At 45.6% G+C, this 19,545-nt stretch overlaps 1 protein-coding gene across 7 annotated transcripts in view; it reads left to right on the forward strand.

Moving 5' to 3' along the window:
• The window catches only part of LOC135557908 (gephyrin), a 155,284-nt gene that overhangs the window by 92,456 nt on the left and 43,283 nt on the right, over positions 1-19,545 (forward strand). The window lies entirely within an intron of this gene.

The raw sequence follows: 19,545 nt of genomic DNA on the forward strand, positions 1-19,545 counted from the left end.
CCCTCTCTATCTAAATCTATCTATCCAATCTCTCACCTCATCTGTCTTGTCTCCTGGGAAAGTGTCATGAGAATAGACCAGAGGTTTCTATGGGAATGGCTGAAGGAGAGCGACCCATATATACACTGAGTATACCAAACATTAGGATCGCACAGTGCAGCCTCAAATCGTCAGGGCATGGACTTTACAAGGTGTTGAAAGTGTTTCCACAGGGATGCTGGCCCATGTTGACTCCAGTGTTTCCAAAAATTGTATCAAGTTGGCTGGATGACCTTTGGGTGGTGGACTATTCTAAATACACACTGGAAACTGTTGAGCGTGAAACGTCCAGCAACGTTGCAGTTCTTGACACAAACTGATGAGCCTGGCACCTACTCGTTAAACCTCATTAAAAGGAACTTCAATATTTTGTCTAGCCAATTCACCCTCTGAACGGCACACATACACAATCCATGTCTCAACTGTCTCAATGCTTAAAAATCCATCTGTCCCCTCCCCTTCATCTACACTGATTGAAGTGATTTTAACAAGTGACATCAATAAGGGATCATAGCTTTCACCTGGTCAGTCTGTCATGGAATGAGCAGGTGCCTTTAATGTTTGTTTTGCATCCTCAGTCTATATACACAGTGTACATAGATCTGTTACTGCAGATTTACAGGTTCAGTTAGGTTGTCCAGGCGCCACGTAGGTCTTTATGTACTGGTGTCTTAGAATGGTACACTGTGGAGACCTGAGGATGAATATACCGTGAGAAGTGACTCAATGTCTGTGTTTTTAATTTACAATGAATTTACAAAGTTTTGTTGGTGTCATAAGCAGATGCGTACTTAGAATCATCTCAGGTTTCATTGTTGCTTATGTCCAAAAGTTCCAAGAAGATTGACTCCATGCACTTACAGTAACCTGGGGTTGTTGTTGATTCTATAGTATGGAGTCTTGTTCTCTGTATGTAAGGACGTAGAGTCTAGAGAAAACTGTGCTCCTATCCTCTTCAGTGGTGTTATTGTATAACTTGTGTTCTATATGTTCTGTATAGAGGACGTGTAATGTGAGGAGTAGCCATGGTGCTGCTGTCTCTATGTTACTAGTACCACTGCAGTACGAGGCCTAGTACTCTACATCACTAAACTAAAGCCCTTTTGTTAATGACCCAGTTTGAGTTGCTGCCTCTGTCAGGAGTTTCTTTATCCCCCACATGAGTCAGCGCGTGTGTGTGCGTGTGTGTGCGTGTGTGTGTGCGTGCGTGCGTGGCGCCTCTCACCACATGTTCTCACAAGTCTTAATTTGAAGCGGAAATACCCTCTGCTGCTCTGACCAGACACACACACACACACCAAAGAGAGAGGCACCCAGACGCACGGCTCCAATGTCCAAAGCTGTCTGTCTACACAGCCCAGGAGCAGACACACACACACAAACTTTTAATGCACGCATTCATATACAAATAACACAACAAGAAAATTAACACAGACAGACACACACAGACTGTCTCACTGTTACCAGGCACACACTGCTGCCAGGCACACACTGTTACCAGGCACACACTGCTACCAGGCACACACTGCTACCAGGCACACACTGCTACCAGGCACACACTGCTGCCAGGCACACACTGTTACCAGGCACACACTGCTACCAGGCACACACTGCTACCAGGCACACACTGCTACCAGGCACACACTGCTGCCAGGCACACACTGTTACCAGGCACACACTGTTACCAGGCACACACTGCTACCAGGCACACACTGCTACCAGGCACACACTGCTACCAGGCACACACTGCTACCAGGCACACACTGTTACCAGGCACACACTGTTACCAGGCACACACTGCTACCAGGCACACACTGTTACCAGGCACACACTGTTACCAGGCACACACTGCTACCAGGCACACACTGCTGCCAGGCACACACTGTTACCAGGCACACACTGTTACCAGGCACACACTGCTACCAGGCACACACTGCTACCAGGCACACACTGTTACCAGGCACACACTGTTACCAGGCACACACTGCTACCAGGCACACACTGCTGCCAGGCACACACTGTTACCAGGCACACACTGTTACCAGGCACACACTGTTACCAGGCACACACTGCTACCAGGCACACACTGCTGCCAGGCACACACTGCTACCAGGCACACACTGTTACCAGGCACACACTGTTACCAGGCACACACTGCTACCAGGCACACACTGTTACCAGGCACACACTGTTACCAGGCACACACTGCTACCAGGCACACACTGCTGCCAGGCACACACTGCTACCAGGCACACACTGTTACCAGGCACACACTGCTCAATCACAAACTCCACACATACAAACATAGTGAAACAAACATATGCAGTCAAACCAGCACTCAGATCTGCAAACACTACACATCCTTTCTCGCAGGCACAGAGTAACACACACTCTGACTGTGATGCTGGTGTAGTTGTACCCTTCCACTCCAGTGAGCATGTAGTGCAGTTACATAGTGGTTGAGTTTGGATTAATGAAGCATGTGGGAGTGTGTGTCTGTGTGTGTGGAGGCGGGGTCTGTTTGACCCTGATCTCTGGCTCTCTCTATCTCTTTCTCTCTCTCTTCCTCTCTGTCTCTTTCTTTCTTTTTCAATCCCTCTGTGTCGCTGTTCTCTCTTTTTCTCTCTCTATATATGTCTCTGTCTCTCACTCGCTCACCCTCTCTCTCGCTCCCCCTCTCTCTCACTCTCTGTCTCTGTCTCGCCTAGAAGGCCAGCATCCCGGAGTCGCCTCTTCACTGTTGACGTTGAGACTTGTGTTTTGCGGGTACTATTTAATGAAGCTGCCAGTTGAGGACTTATGAGGCGAGGCCGAGCACCGGGGCCTCCCACTCCTCTTTCTATTCTGGTTAGGGCCAGTTTGCGCTGTTCTGTGAAGGGAGTAGTACACAGCGTTGCACGAGATCTACGGTTTCTTGTCAATTTCTCACATGGAATAGCCTTCATTTCTCAGAACAAGAAAAGACTGATGAGTTTCAGAAGAAAGATATTTGTTTCTGACCATTTTGAGCCTGTAATCGAACCCACAAGTGCTGATGCTCCAGATACTCAAATAGTCTAAAAAAGGACTGTTTTATTGCTTCTTTAATCAGAACAACAGAGTTCAGCTGTGCTAACATAATTGCAAAAGGGTTTTCTAATGATCAATTAGCCTTATAAAATTCTAAACTTGAATTAGCTAACACAACCTGCCATTGCATCGAGTGATAAAGGGCCTCTGTAGATATTCCATAAAAAAATCAGTCGTTTCCAGCTACAATAGTCATTTACAACATTAACAATGTCTACACTGTATTTCTGATCAATTTGATGTTATTTTAATTAAAGAACAAAAAATGTGTCAGTTGAAAACAAATTCTTATTTACAATGACAAGGACAAGTGACCCCAAACTTTTGAACTGTAGTGTATACATTGGGGCAAATAAGTATTTAGTCAGCAACCAATTGTGCAATTTCTCCCACTTAAAAAGATGAGAGAGGCCTATAATTTTCATCATAGGTACGCTTCAACTATGACAGACAAAATTAGAAAAAAAATCCAGAAAATCACATTGTAGGATTTTTTTATGAATTTAATTGCAAATTATGGTGGAAAATAAGTATTTGGTCACCTACAAACAAGCACGATTTCTGGCTCTCACAGACCTGTAACTTCTTCTTTAAGAGGCTCCTCTGTCCTCCACTCGTTACCTGTATTAATGGCACCTGTTTGAACTTGTTATCAGTGTAAAAGACACCTGTCCACAACCTCAAACAGTCACACTCCAAACTCCACTATGGCCAAGACCAAAGAGCTGTCAAAGGACACCAGAAACAAAATTGTAGACCTGCACCAGGCTTGGAAGACTGAATCTGCAATAGGTAAGCAGCTTGGTCTGATGAAATCAACTGTGGGAGCAATTATTAGGAAATGGAAGACATACAAGACCACTGATAATCTCCCTCGATCTGGGGCTCCAAACAAGATCTCACCCCATGGGGTCAAAAGAACGGAAGATCACAAGAAAGGTGAGCAAAAATCCCAGAACCACACGGGGGGACCACGTGAATGACCTGCAGAGAGCTGGGACCAAAGTAACAAAGCCTACCATCAGTAACACACTACGCCGCCAGGGACTCAAATCCTGCAGTGCCAGACGTGTCCCCCTGCTTAAGCCAGTACATGTCAAGGCCCGTCTGAAGTTTGCTAGAGAGCATTTGGTTGATCCAGAAGAAGGTTGGGAGAATGGCATATGGTCAGATAAAACCAAAATCTAACTTTTTGGTATAAACTCAACTCGTTGTGTTTGGAGCACAAAGAATGCTGAGTTGCATCCAAAGAACACCATACCTACTGTGAAGCATGGAGGTGGAAACATCATGCTATGGGGCTGTTTTTCTGCAAAGGGACCAGGACAACTGATCCGTGTAAAGTAAAGAATGAATGGGGCCATGTATGGTGAGATTTTGAGTGAAAACCTTCCATCAGCAAGGGCATTGAAGATTAAACGTGGCTGGGTCTTTCAGCATGACAATGATCCCAAACACACCGCCTGGGCAACGAAGGAGTGGCTTCGTAAGAAGCATTTCAAGGTCCTGGAATGGCCTAGCCAGTCTCCAGATCTCAACCCCATAGAAAATCTTTGGAGGGAGTTGAAAGTCCGTGTTGCCCAGCAACAGCCCCAAAACATCACTGCTCGAGAGGAGGTCTGCATGTAGGAATGGGCCAAAATACCAGCAACAGTGTGTGAAACCCTTGTGAAGACTTACAGAAAACATTTGACCTCTGTCATTGCCAACAAAAGGTATAATTATTTAGTATTGAGAAACTTTTGTTATTGACCAAATACTTATTTTCCACCATAATTTGCAAATAAATTAATTAAAAATCCTACAATGTTGTTCTCTGGATTTTTTCTTCTCATTTTGTCTGTCATATTTGAAGTGTACCTATGATGAAAATTACAGGCCTCATCTTTTTAAGTGGGGGAACTTGCACAATTGGTGGCTGACTAAATACTTTTTTGCCCCACTGTATATTTTCTTTAACCTTTATTTAACTAGGCAAGTCTGTTGAGAACAAATTCTTATTTACTCCAGCCAAACCCAAAACCGGACGATGCTGGGCCGGTGCACCACCCTATGGGACGGCCGGTTGTGATACAGCCTGGAATCGAACCAGGGTCTGTATTGACGCCTCTGGCACTGAGATGCACTGCCTTAGACCACTTCCCCACTCGGGGACCCCCCTGATAGTGGAGTCGAAGGAGCACGGCAACCAACGATGGTCGCTTGTCACAAGCCGTGGAAGCCGAAGACAGCGACCTGCCGCAAAGCAGCCTACACTCCCAACGAGAGGCCCGGAGCAGATACAAACAACAAATAGTTTAGACGCCGTGGAGCTTGATCTCCCTGCACCTTTGTCGCTGGGGGTAACTGTGTCTGCGGCCGCTGTGCCTACTCCTACTCCTTCGTCACTGGGGGTAACTGTGTCTGCGGCCGCTGTGCCTACTCCTACTCCTTCGTCACTGGGGGTAACTGTGTCTGCGGCCACTGTGCCTACTCCTTTGTCACTGGGGGTAACTGTGTCTGCGGCCGCTGTGCCTACTCCTTCGTCACTGGGGGTAACTGTGTCTGCGGCCGCTGTGCCTACTCCTACTCCTTCGTCACTGGGGGTAACTGTGTCTGCGGCCGCTGTGCCTACTCCTACTCCTTCGTCACTGGGGGTAACTGTGTCTGCGGCCACTGTGCCTACTCCTTCGTCACTGGGGGTAACTGTGTCTGCGGCCGCTGTGCCTACTCCTTCGTCACTCGGGGTAACTGTGTCTGCGGCCGCTGTGCCTACTCCTTCGTCACTGGGGGTAACTGTGTCTGCGGCCGCTGTGCCTACTCCTTCGTCACTGGGGGTAACTGTGTCTGCGGCCGTTGTGCCTACTCCTTCGTCACTGGGGGTAACTGTGTCTGCGGCCGCTGTGCCTACTCCTTCGTCACTCGGGGTAACTGTGTCTGCGGCCGTTGTGCCTACTCCTTCGTCACTGGGGGTAACTGTGTCTGCGGCCGCTGTGCCTACTCCTTCGTCACTCGGGGTAACTGTGTCTGCGGCCGCTGTGCCTACTCCTTCGTCACTCGGGGTAACTGTGTCTGCGGCCGCTGTGCCTACTCCTATTGCAGCTCATTGGGTGTAACTTTAGTTGACAATGTCAATACCTTTTGGAAACAGAACATGTTTTATAAGGAGGATGGGATCCTCCCAAATCATTTGGGTTCCTGGATCCTTTCACAGCATTATAAGGCTGTGTTGAGACAATGACTTATCAATGACCCAAGTCCAGCTCAATTAATCCCTACCATTGTGCCGCTGAGTCATCATTATGCTTTACCAATTGTACATTCCACCAGGGGCATCAGTAGACACAATGTAAGTAACCTAATGTATGTCCCTTTAACTGGCCTGAATGCCTCTGTTGATCCTACAGCTATTGTATGCAGTAATCATATGTCTATGAACCAGAGTTATACTGTTAGCACTGAGGCGGTGTGCCCTAGTAGGAAGTTCACCCTGTGCAGCTCACCCTGCACTAACATAAATAACATCATCATATCTACTTCTGCTAAGCTTCCCAGTAAAGCAATGAAAACAAGCAAGCGTCCCAGAAAAGTCCTCAAAAATAGACTACGTTAACATATTTAGCTTAAGAAACAAGGTTCATGAAATTCATAACTTGTTAGTAACAGATGACACTCATCTCTGAAACTCACTTAAACAAAGTATTTGATGATACAGTGGTAGCAATACAAGGTTATAACATATACAGAAAAGACAGAAATGCCAGTGGTGGAACAGTCCGTATCTGGATAGCATGTGTAAAATACTTGATAATGTATGTAATATCAACAGTGAGGTATATTTTCTGAGTGATTTAAATATCGACTGACTTTCATCAGGCTGCCCATTCAAGATAAATCTTCAAACTGTAACCAATGCATGCAACCTGGTTCAGGTTATTAGTCAACCCACCAGGGTAGTTAAAAACAGCACAGGAATGAAATCTTCAACATGTATATGTTTAATAATGCTGCATAAATGTGCTTAAAAACAGTATCCTAATCCATCGGATGTAGTGATCATAATATAGTAACCATATCTAGGAAAACCAAAGTTCCAAAGGCTGGGCCTAATATAGTGTATTAAAGGTCATACAATAAGTTTTGTAGTGATTCCTATGTTGTTGATGTAAATAATATTTGCTGGTCTGTGGTGTGTAATGAGGATCAAACAGACGCTGCACTTGACGCATTTATGAAGTTGCTTAGTCCAGTTACTAATGAGCACGCACCTGTTAAGAAAAGGACTGTAAAAACTGATAAATCCCTGTGGATTGATGTGGAATTGAAAAAAATGTATGGTTGAGAGGAATGAGGCAAATAAGTCTGGCTACACAACCTATTGGCAAAACGTTCTGCAAATTAAGAAAGCATGAAACTGAATAAAAAGAAGAAACTACACTATGAAACAAAGATAAATGACAAAGAATAATAGTATAAAGCTTTGGAGCACCTTCAATTAAATTTTGGGGAAAAAAGGCAAACTCAGCTCCATCATTCATTGAATCAGATGGCTTATTCATTACATAACCGACTGATATTGCCAACTACTTTAATTATTTTTTTCATTGGCAAGTGTCACGAACGCTGGAATAAATGGACCAAGGCGCAGCGTGCGTAGAGTTCCACATGTTTATTTAAATGAAACTCAGAAAACAATAAAGCGCAAAACGGAACGTGAAGCTGATGTAGTGCTGATGTAGTGCTCGCAGGCAACTATACATAGACAAGATCCCACACCAAACAGGTGGGAAAAAGCTGCCTAAATATGATCCCCAATTAGAGACAACGATAGACAGTTGCCTCTGATGGGGAACCATACCAAGCAAACCTAGAAATGAATAAACTAGAATGCCCACCCTAATCACACCCCAACCTAACCAAAATAGAGAATAAAGGACCTCTAAGGTCAGGGCATGACAGCAAGATTAGCAAACTTAGGCATGACATGCCAGCAACAAACGCTGACACTACACATCCAAGTATATCTGACCAAATTATGAAAGACAAGAATTGTAATTTTGAATTCCGTAAACTGACTATGGAAGAGGTGAAAAATGTATTGTTGTCTATCGACAATGACAAACCCCCGGGGTCTGACAACTTGGATGGAAAATTACTGAGGATAATAGCAGACGATATTGCCACTCCTATTTGCCATATTTTCACTTGAAGCCTACTAGAAAGTGTGTCCCCTCAGGCTTTAAAAAATATATATATTTCACCTTTATTTAACCAGGTAGGCCAGATGAGAACAAGTTCTCATTTACAACTGCGACCTGGCCAAGATAAAGCAAAGCAGTGCAACACAAACAACACAGAGTTACACATGGGATAAACAAATGTACAGTCAATAAAGCAATAGAAAAATCTATATACAGTGTGTGTTAATGTAGTAAGATTAGGGAGGTAAGGCAATAAATAGGCTATAGTGGCAAAATAATTACAATTTAGCATTAACACTGGAGTGGTATATGTGCAGAAGATGAATGTGCAAGTAGAGATACTGGGGGTGCAAAGGAGCAAATAAATAACAATATGGGGATGAGGTAAGTTGGGTGGGCTATTTACAGGTGGGCTGTGTACAGGTGCAATGATCTGTAAGCTGCTGCTTAAAGTTAGTGAGGGAGATATAAGTCTCCAGCTTCAGTGATTTTTGCAATTCATTCCAGTCATTGGCAGCAGAGAACTGGAAGGAAAGGTGACCAAAGGAGGAGTTGGCTTTGGGAATGACCAGTGAAATATACCTGCTGGAGCATGTGCTATGGGTTTGTGCTGCTATGGTGACCAGTGAGCTGAGATAAGGCAGGGCTTTACCTACTAAAGACTTATAAATGACCTGGAGCCAGTGGGTTTGGGGACAAATATGAAGCGAGGGCCAGCCAATGAGAGCATACAGGTCACAGTGGTGGGTAGTATATGGGGCTTTGGTGACAAAACGGATGGCACTGTGATAGACTACATCCAATTCGCTGAGTAGTGTTGGAGGCTATTTTGTAAATGACATCGTCGAAGTCCAGGATCGGCAGGATAGTCAGTTTTACGAGGGTATGTTTGGCAGCATGAGTGAAGGATGCTTTGTTGTGAAATAGGAAGCCAATTCTAGATTTAATTTTGGATTGGAGATGCTTAATGTGAGTCTGGAAGGAGAGTTTCGCTACCTAAGGATAGCAAAGCCCCCTTTACTGGCTCAAATAGCCGACCAATCAGCCGGTTGCCAAACCTTAGTAGTTTTTGAAAAAATTGTGTTTGACCAGATTCAATGTTATTTTACTGTAAACAAATTGACAACAGTCTTTCAGCACTCATATAGGGAAGGACATTCAACAAGCTCAGCACTTCCACAAATGACTGATGATTGGCTGAGAGAAATTGGTGATAAAAAGATTGGGGTGGCTGTTTTGTTAGACTTCTTCAGTGTGGCTTTTGACATTATTGATCATAGTCTGTTGCTGGAAAAACGTATGTGTTATGGCTTTACACCCCCTGCTATTTTGTGGATTAAGAGTTACGTACATGTCTAACAGAACACAGCAGGTGTTCTTTAATGGTAGCCTCTTCAACATAATCCATGTAGAATCAGGAATTCCCCAGGGCAGCTGTCTAGGCTCCTTACTTTTTCAAGCTTTACTAACAACATATTAGTTGAGTAAAGTCAGTGCTTTGAGTAAAGTCAGTGTGTCTATGTATGTGGATGACTCAACACCAGACACATCAGCTACTACAGCAACTGAAATTAGTTTCAGAATGGGTGGCAAGGAATACATTAGTCCTAAATATTTAAAAAACTTAAAGCATTGTATTTGGGACAAATCATTCACTAAACCCAAACCCAAAACCTCAACTAAGTCTTGATGTCAATGCATGTCAATCTCTCCTGGCTCAAAGTAGAGGAGAGATTGACTTCATCACTGCTGGTATTTGTGAGGGGTATTGACATGTTGAATGCACCGAGCTGTCTGTTTAAACAACTAGCACATATCTCTGACACCCATTCATACCCCACAAGACATGCCACCAGAGGTCTCTTCACAATCCCAAAGTCCAGAACAGACCATGGGAGGCACACTGTACTACATAGTCATGACTACATGGAACTCTATTCCACATCAAGTAACTGATGCAAGCAGTAGAATCAGATTTAGATAAAAAAAATACACCTTCTGGAACAGTGGGGACTGTGAAGTAAAACAGACATAGGCACAGACACATGCATACACACACATGATAACATACACACTATACACACACGTACACATGGATTTTGTGTTGTAGATATGTGGTAGTGGGGTATGGGCCTGAGGGCACACACTTAGTGTGTCGTGAGTTCTGTAATGAAACTATTGTAAGGTTTTTAAAACTGTATTAACTGCTTCATTTCTGCCTTGGCAGCAGCTAATGGGGATCCATAATAAATACAAATGTATACCATTGGAGCCAAGGCAAGACGTCTCCTCCTCCTTCACTGGAATATGTAAAGTTAATCACTCTGAGAAGACTGTTATTAACAAATCACCGCCTTGAGCCCTTGACCTCTATCTCCATCCTCCTTAGAAGAGATATGGCCAAGGGAAGGGTGTAGCTCAGGCAAGCGCATACACATGCGCACATACACGCACACATTCACACATGCACACCTACACACTTATACATTCTGTATGCACACACAACACACACACTGTTAGCACACGGTGCAGCAGGTAGCCTAGTGGTTAGAGTGTTGGACTCGTAACCTGAAGGTTGCAAGATCAAATCCCCGAGCTGACAAGGTACAAATCTGTCATTCTGCCCCTGAACAAGGCAGAATAACCCACTGTTCCTAGGCCGGTAATTTTATTTTATTTTAAACACACACATAACAATGTATACACATTCATGCATATACACACACATGCACATTGTCCAATGCGATCTCTACAGTGTTGTTGGGAGGACATCACTAGCATCACTCGGACTCAAACACTGCTACATTCTTATTTATAAGGCCATTTCAGGAAAACTGCTTCTCTTCTAGATAGAAATGGAAACACATTCAAGCTCCGATCTCAATCTTGTTTTATGCTAACAGTCCCAAACATGGAAAACGGTCCTTCTGTTACTCAGCCCCCTGGTGTTTGGAATTCCCTCCAAGCCAACCTACAACCCCAGGACCCGGTGTCCCTGGAGGAGGTCAAAGGACAAATAGATGAACAGGTTGTTGAGACATGTTGCTGTTTCTAGTTGTCACCCGATGTCACTAGTTTGTGTTGCCATATGTAAGGAAACATATTGTTTTTACTTCACACACACACTGTTTGTTTGCTGTTGTATTTGTGCGGGTGTCTTCTGTCTGTGTTGTCCGTTTTGCCGTACATTGTTGTTGTTTTTGTCATCCCAGCTCCCATCAACACAGGAGCCTTTTTGCCAGGCCGTCATTGTAATAAGAATTAGTTCTCATTGGTTAAATAAAAATATGCTGTATTCACACACATCACACACACACACACACACACACACACACATCACACACACACACATCACACACATCACATCGCACATCACACACACATCCATACACATCCACACACATCACACACATCCACACACATCACACACACACACATCACACACACATCCATACACATCACACACACATCACACACACATCCACACACATCACACACACATCCATACACATCCATACACATCACACACACATCACACACACACATCACACACACATCCACACACATCACACACACATCCACACACATCACACACACATCCATACACATCACACACACATCACACACACATCACACATCCATACACACACATCCACACACACACACACATCACACACACATCACACACATCACACATCCATACACATCACACACACATCACACATCCATACACACACATCACACACACATCCACACACATCCACACACATTACACACACATCACACACACATCACACATCCATACACATCACACACACATCACACATCCATACACACACATTACACACACATCACACACACACACACATCCACACACACACACATCCACACACATCACACATCCATACACATTACACATCACACACACACACACACACACACACACACACACACACACACATCCACACACATCACACACACATCCACACACATCACACATCCATACACATTACACATCACACACACACACACACACACACATCCATACACATCACACACACATCACACACACATCCATACACATCACACACACATCACACACACATCCATACACACATCCATACACACATCCATACACACATCCATACACATCACACACACATCCATACACACACCCATACACACATCCATACACACATCCATACACATCACACACACATCCATACACATCACACACACATCCATACACATTACACACACACATCACACACATCACACACACATTACACATCACACACACACACACATCATCACACATCACACACACATCCACACACATCACACACACATCCACACACATCCATACACATCCACACACACATCACACACACATCCATCCATATTCACACACATCACACACACATCACACACACATCACACACACATCCACACACATCACACATCCATACACATCACACACACACACACATCACACACACAACACACACACATCCATCGACATCACACACACATCACACACACATCACACACACATCCACACACACACCACACACATCCACACACATCCACACACATCCACACACATCCATACACATCCACACACATCACACACCACACACACATCACACACACAACACACACACATCCATCCACATCCATCCACATCCACACACATCACACACCACACACACATCACACACACAACACACACACATCCATCCACATCACACACACATCACACACACATCACACACATCACACACACAACACACACACATCCATCGACATCACACACACATCACACACACATCACACACACATCCACACACACACCACACACATCCACACACATCCACACACATCCATACACATCCACACACATCACACACCACACACACATCACACACACAACACACACACATCCATCCACATCCATCCACATCCACACACATCACACACCACACACACATCACACACACAACAAACACACATCCATCCACATCACACACACATCACACACACATCACACACACACATCCACACACACACCACACACACACATCCACACACACATCCACACACATCACACACACATCACACACACATCCACACACATCCACACACATCACACACACATCCATCCATATTCACACACATCACATCCACACACATCACACACACATCACACACACATCACACACACATCCATACACACACACATCACACACACATCCACACACATCATACATCCATACACATCACACACACACACACACACATCCACACACATCACACACACATCACACACACATCCACACACATCCACACACATCACACACCACACACACATCACACACACAACACACACACATCCATCCACATCACACACCACACACACATCACACACACAACACACACACATCCATCCACATCACACACACATCACACACACATCCACACACACACCACACACACACATCCACACACATCACACACACATCCACACACATCACACACACATCCACACACATCCATACACATCCACACACATCACACACCACACACACATCACACACACAACACACACACATCCATCCACATCCATCCACATCCACACACATCACACACCACACACACACCACACACACATCACACACACAACACACACACATCCATCCACATAACACACACATCACACACACATCACACACACATCCACACACACACCACACACATCCACACACATCCATACACATCCACACACATCACACACCACACACACATCACACACACAACACACACACATCCATCCACATCCATCCACATCCACACACATCACACACCACACACACATCACACACACAACACACACACATCCATCCACATCACACACACATCACACACACATCCACACACACACCACACACACACATCCACACACACATCCACACACATCACACACACATCACACACACATCCACACACATCCATACACATCCACACACATCACACACACATCCATCCATATTCACACACATCACATCACACACACATCACACACACATCCATACACACACACATCACACACACATCCACACACATCACACATCCATACACATCACACACACACACACACATCCACACACATCACACACACATCACACACACACACACACACATCCACACACATCACACACCACACACACATCACACACACAACACACACACATCCATCCACATCCACACACATCACACACCACACACACATCACACACACAACACACACACATCCATCCACATCACACACACATCACACACACATCCACACACACACCACACACACACATCCACACACATCACACACACATCCACACACATCACACACATCCATCCACATCACACATATCACACACACACATCCACACACACCACACACACATCCACACACATCCACACACATCCACACACACACATCCACACACACCCACACACACACATCCACACACACACACATCACACACATCCATCCACATCACACATCACACACACATCCATCCACATCACACATCCACACACATCACACATCCACACACGCACACGCACACACACACACACACACACACACACACACACACACACACACACACACACACACACACACACACACACACACACACACACACACACACACACACACACACACACACACATCCACACACATCCATCCGCATCCACACACATCACACACACACCCATCCATCCACACACATCACACACACATCCATCCACATCCACACACATCCACACACATCACACACACATCCATCCACATCACACACATCACACACACACACACACATCACACACACATCCATCCACATCACACACACATCCATCCACACACATCACACACACACACACATCACACACACATCCACACACACACACACATCACACACACATCCATACACATCACACACAAAAATCCACACTCATCCATACACATCCACACACATCCATACATATCAGCTATAGTAGGCTAGATCAGCGTCCTTCCTGTTGCTATGTTGCCTTGAAAAGCGCTTCACTCTACTGCAGTCGTTGCTACGTAGCCTTGAATAGCACTTTACTCTACTGCGGTCGTTGCTACGTAGCCTTGAACAGCGATACACTGTCCGTACAGTAGTGTCTGTAGGATAGATCTCTCTCTCTATGTTGTGGGTGTAGTCCAATGATTGCGGTCGTTGCTACAGTGGCTGTGTAAAGTGGATAAGTCTGTCCAGTATTATATCTGTCTGCGTATGCCGGTGATCCTTTCTAGCTCAGTTGCTCAGCAGAAACTCAAACAGGAATTACCCATGACGCTCTCCGTAGAGAAATGGTCTTCCGAATCGGAGGCTTTGCTACAGGACTGCTTTGCACTGACCGGAATATGTTCCTGTACACCTTTGACAGTGTCGACGAGGTAACCACCTCTGTCACCTGCTTCATTAAGAAATGCATCGCCAACGTTGTCCCCAGCAGTTAAGGTTCGCTGCTTCCCCAATCAAAAGCCCTGGATTAACACTGAGGTTGGCGCTAGGCTACAGTCCATTACCGGTTAGACCCAGCCGTGACCTGCCCAATGATGCCTCTCTACCAGACCAATTCAATGCATTTTATGCATGCTTCGACAAAAAAACACCACCAAGCCATGCATAAGGGCCCCCACCAAACCAGAGGACTGGGTGATCTTGCTCTCCGAAGCAGACGTGAGTAAGGTTTTTGAATCCGGTCAACGCTCGCATGTCCGCGGAGTGTTCTCAGAGCACAGAACAGCTTGCAGGCATATTTACGGTTAGTTTCATCCTTTCCTTGTCCCAGACTGTAATCCCCACGTCTCAAGCTGACCACCATCATTCCTATTCCCAAGAACTCTGAGGCTACCTGCCACAACCAGCTTAGAAAGGCTGGTTATGTTACACATCAACTCCATCATCCCAGACACCCTAGACCAGTGGTAACCAACCAGTCAATCTTCAAGGCATTCCTTTGTCGATCACCAAACATTTTTGTAGAAAAGCCAATGATCAAAGCTTGCTCTCCTTTTATTTAAATGTTTTGCTGTTGGCGGTGGGTGCAGTTAATTCAGAATCCCTGCGAATCGGGGAAACGGAGTGTTCATATTTTCAACCATTTCATTTGTCTAAAAAGACAAACTCCTACCCAGTGGACCTGGGGAACTCTAGCTAAATTGAGTTTGCCTACTGCTGGCCAATCGGATAGCTCAAATCACCGTGCCTACGAGCTTTCACGACCCCGGCCACAGTAAAGTTTCATTCTAGCCTACTTAATATTTCATACTTTTTTAAAACCAAGACTACAGAGAGACTGTCCAAGAATAAGGCAAAGAGCTGATGTTTTAAAGAGTGAGTTCATGTTTAAGTTAATTTTAACACTGTTTTTATTCAAATCTATTACAAAACATAAAAGGCGATTCTCCCTACTTCCGCTCGCTCTGCAGCTGCAATGAATGAGTAGCTATGTGTATGGATAGCCCTGCATTTGTATTATTATAAGCGTTGTATCTATTTTAATATTGAGGAAAATGTAACTTTCTCTGGTCGTAGGTGCAACATGAGTTTGTGCATGAGGCAGATCCGGTGCAACTTGAGTTGCACCATCAGGTGGAAGACAGTGTCCCCTCTCTCTGGTCAGTCTCACCGGAGGAAAGGAAGGAGAGAGCAGGTGGAAGACTGTGTCCCCTCTCTCTGGCCAGTCTCTCCAGAGGAAAGGAAGGAGAGAGCAGGTGGAAGACAGTGTCCCCTCTCTCTGGTCAGTCTCACCAGAGGAAAGGAAGGAGAGAGCAGGTGGAAGACAGTGTCCCCTCTCTCTGGTCAGTCTCACCGGAGGAAAGGAAGGAGAGAGCAGGTGGAAGACTGTGTCCCCTCTCTCTGGTCAGTCTCACCAGAGGAAAGGAAGGAGAGAGCAGGTGGAAGACTGTGTCTCCTCTCTCTGGTCAGTCTCACCGGATGAAAGGAAGGAGAGAGCAGGTGGAAGACTGTGTCCCCTCTCTCTGGTCAGTCTCACCGGAGGAAAGGAAGGAGAGAGCAGGTGGAAGACTGTGTCTCCTCTCTCTGGTCAGTCTCACCAGAGGAAAGGAAGGAGAGAGCAGGTGGAAGACAGTGTCCCCTCTCTCTGGTCAGTCTCACCAGAGGAAAGGAAGGAGAGAGCAGGTGGAAGACTGTGTCTCCTCTCTCTGGTCAGTCTCACCAGAGGAAAGGAAGGAGAGAGCAGGTGGAAGACAGTGTCCCCTCTCTCTGGTCAGTCTCACCAGAGGAAAGGAAGGAGAGAGCAGGTGGAAGACAGTGTCCCCTCTCTCTGGTCAGTCTCACCGGAGGAAAGGAAGGAGAGAGCAGGTGGAAGACAGTGTCCCCTCTCTCTGGTCAGTCTCACCGGAGGAAAGGAAGGAGAGAGCAGGTGGAAGACTGTGTCCCCTCTCTCTGGTCAGTCTCACCAGAGGAAAGGAAGGAGAGAGCAGGTGGAAGACAGTGTCCCCTCTCTCTGGTCAGTCTCACCGGAGGAAAGGAAGGAGAGAGCAGGTGGAAGACAGTGTCTCCTCTCTCTGGTCAGTCTCACCAGAGGAAAGGAAGGAGAGAGCAGGTGGAAGACAGTGTCTCCTCTCTCTGGTCAGTCTCACCGGAGGAAAGGAAGGAGAGAGCAGGTGGAAGACTGTGTCTCCTCTCTCTGGTCAGTCTCACCAGAGGAAAGGAAGGAGAGAGCAGTGGGAAGACTGTGTCCCCTCTCTCTGGCCAGTCTCTCCAGAGGAAAGGAAGGAGAGAGCAGGTGGAAGACAGTGTCCCCTCTCTCTGGTCAGTCTCACCAGAGGAAAGGAAGGAGAGAGCAGGTGGAAGACAGTGTCTCCTCTCTCTGGTCAGTCTCACCGGAGGAAAGGAAGGAGAGAGCAGGTGGAAGACTGTGTCCCCTCTCTCTGGTCAGTCTCACCAGAGGAAAGGAAGGAGAGAGCAGGTGGAAGACAGTGTCCCCTCTCTCTGGTCAGTCTCACCAGAGGAAAGGAAGGAGAGAGCAGTGGGAAGACTGTGTCCCCTCTCTCTGGTCAGTCTCACCAGAGGAAAGGAAGGAGAGAGCAGGTGGAAGACAGTGTCTCCTCTCTCTGGTCAGTCTCACCAGAGGAAAGGAAGGAGAGAGCAGTTGGAAGACAGTGTCCCCTATCTCTGGTCAGTCTCACCGGAGGAAAGGAAGGAGAGAGCAGGTGGAAGACTGTGTCCCCTCTCTCTGGTCAGTCTCACCAGAGGAAAGGAAGGAGAGAGCAGGGGCCATCAGAAACAAACTCGCTGCCGGCTCCAACCCTCCACTGAGAGTAATGCCATGTTGAAAACGACTGGGAACTCGTAAATCTCTGACTTTGGACTTCAAGACAACTGGGAACTCTGAAGAAATTTGATCCGACTGGGCAAAAATAGTTTTGAACGGTCATCCAACTCGGAAACTCTGCCACCTTTCTAGAATTCTGTCTTTCTGACCTGAAGATCACTAATGTCGTGATTTGACCTCATTATTTGTTTTGTTCCCAGTTGTCTTGAAAGCAATATGAAAGTCAGATGCAGGTATCATCAGTTCATTAAATGAAACATTTCATTCCTATGAAGTGTTGAATGGAATGTGTATAGTACATTATTGTCCGTCCTTGGTTGGTGAGCCGTGATGACGAGAGTAAAAGCTTCTCTTTTGGCTCGGCGTCCCAGTAGAGGGCCAAGTCTAGGTCCAAAAGGTTCCTTAACAGCTTCTACCTCCAAGCCATAAGACTACTGAACAATTCATCAAATGGCTACCCAGACTATTTGCATTCATCTCCCCACCCCCCATTTTATCCCCTGTATATAGCCTCGTTATTGCTATTTTATTGTTGCTCTTAAATTTTTTACTTAAGTTCATTTAGTCAATATTTTTTCATAAATCTTTATTTTTTTTAACTGCATTGTTGGTTAAGGGCTTGTAAGTAAGCATTTCACAGTAAGGTGGTAAGGTGGTAACCTGTGGTATTCGGAGCATGTGACAAATAACATTTGAGTTGAATTTTGATTTATTTGATTTGAAGTCACCATCACATAGTTCCACTCCCATTGCTTATACTACAGAGTATATAAGGATAGAAGGGTCTGAGGCCTACAGGTTACCATCATCTACAGATCAAACAGGGTTAGAATGGTCTGAGGCCTACGGGTTACCATCATCT

The sequence above is a fragment of the Oncorhynchus masou genome, chromosome 16 (assembly GCF_036934945.1).
Source record: "Oncorhynchus masou masou isolate Uvic2021 chromosome 16, UVic_Omas_1.1, whole genome shotgun sequence".
Lineage (NCBI taxonomy): Eukaryota > Metazoa > Chordata > Actinopteri > Salmoniformes > Salmonidae > Oncorhynchus > Oncorhynchus masou.